Below are 1,747 nucleotides of genomic sequence, written 5' to 3' on the forward strand. Positions count from 1 at the left end.
GGTGCCTTCCTCGAGCAGTGTCCCGAATGGGCTTACGATGCCAACTATCGAAGCAGTCAACTTTGAGATCAAGCCAGCTCTAATCTCCATGGTCTCACAAAATCAATATGGTGGTCATCCATCTAAGGAACCCACCAACCATCTGCAAAGGTTCAACCAACTATGTGGTACTATCAAGCATCAAGGGGTCACTCAAGACCAATTGAAAGTTATTTTGTTTGGTTTTAGCCTTCGTGATAAGGCTCAAACATGGTTGAACGATGTCAAGGAGACATGGTGGAGTGCTATTTCACAAGCCTTTCTAGAAGAATTCTTTCCACCCACCAAGACTGTTGAAATAAGACATAAGTTGACTACATTCACGCAAGAACCTGGAGAGTCACTTCGAGAAGCCTGGGATAGATTCAAGGCTTTGCAGCGGTCGTGCCCGCATCACAACATTGAAAAATGGTTCTTGGTTCAGATTTTCTACCATGGTTTGCAAGATGAAACAAAGAACACGATTGATTCTGCTGCTGGGGGTGTTTTTCTTGACAAAGAAGTGGATGCAGGTTATGATTTTCTTACCAATCTAGCTGTCAATCATTATAGCACTACCAGAACCACATCAAAGAGGGGCAAGATGGACGTTGATGCCTACTCTCTATTATCCTCACAAGTGGCAGCCTTGAACTTAAAGATTGATTCTTTGAAGGCTCCTTAGTCTGGTACTCCCCCAATGAGTATCAATGCTATGTCTAGTGTAGCTCCAGTGACAACTTCTTACTACGAAGTATGTGGAATCCAAGGTCACTTTGGTCATGAGTGCTCTTATAGTCCGCAGGATACCACGCGAATGGAGCAAGTGAATGCTTTTCAACAGAGGCAACCCGATGACCAATATTTCAACTCATACAATCCAGGTTGGAGGAATCATCCAAATTTCTCATATCGGAGCAATAATGTTCAAAATCCTCAACCCCAGCAACAATGGTCACAACCACAGTTCTATCCACCTCAACCACATGTTGCTAGGCCTCCATTTCAACAAGGAGCCTCACATAATGCTCCCCCGGGATTTAATAGACCCCCGCACCAAGGCTATCAGCAACAACCTCCGCAGAGCAATGCCACTCCAGAGCCTAACATGAGTGATTTGTATAAGCTAATAGCGAATATGCAGAAGACCTCAGCAACTGCTCAAAAGAACCACGATGAGAGCATAAAGGAGTTGAAGAATCAAAATAGAATGTTGGAGAACCAAGTTGCTCAACTCGCTGATGATTTGTCAAAAAGGCAACCGGGTAAACTTCCAGGGCAATCTATGTCGTTTCAAGATCACACTAGAGAGAGTGTTGTTAGGTTATTATTCATATGACAAAACATAAATCATGCGGAAAAACCATAAAGCCAGGAAAGCATATTATTTACACATAATCATTTAGCATAGTTTAGATGCATACACTTTGTTGCGTGCCCTCCCTAGCTGCGCCCGAACCGAACAAGAACAAGTCTTTAGGACTCCAAGTGTCGTCCCTCCGTAGATAATCCACAGCACGTCCGGATCCGCCTTAAGCTTGACCAACTAGAATCGCCCTTAAGGTTGCTTAGGAATTTCGGCTATTTAGGTGCAAGTGTATGGCTGATTTTTCTTCAAAATCTTACCTTTAGAATACTTCAATTGTCGTCTATAAATTATGACCCTAGGCTCCTATTTATAGAGGTATGGAAAAGGAATTATAATCCTACTAGGATTTGGATTTATTAA

At 42.8% G+C, this 1,747-nt stretch overlaps 1 non-coding gene across 1 annotated transcript; it reads right to left on the minus strand.

The window, feature by feature from the left end:
• Positions 1 to 334: 334 nt before the first annotated feature.
• Positions 335 to 441, minus strand: LOC130464664 (small nucleolar RNA R71). Its single transcript, XR_008925028.1, has one exon. It is a non-coding gene; the product is annotated as a small nucleolar RNA R71 (small nucleolar RNA).
• Positions 442 to 1,747: the final 1,306 nt, after the last annotated feature.

The sequence above is a fragment of the Spinacia oleracea genome, chromosome 6 (genome assembly GCF_020520425.1).
Source record: "Spinacia oleracea cultivar Varoflay chromosome 6, BTI_SOV_V1, whole genome shotgun sequence".
Lineage (NCBI taxonomy): Eukaryota > Viridiplantae > Streptophyta > Magnoliopsida > Caryophyllales > Amaranthaceae > Spinacia > Spinacia oleracea.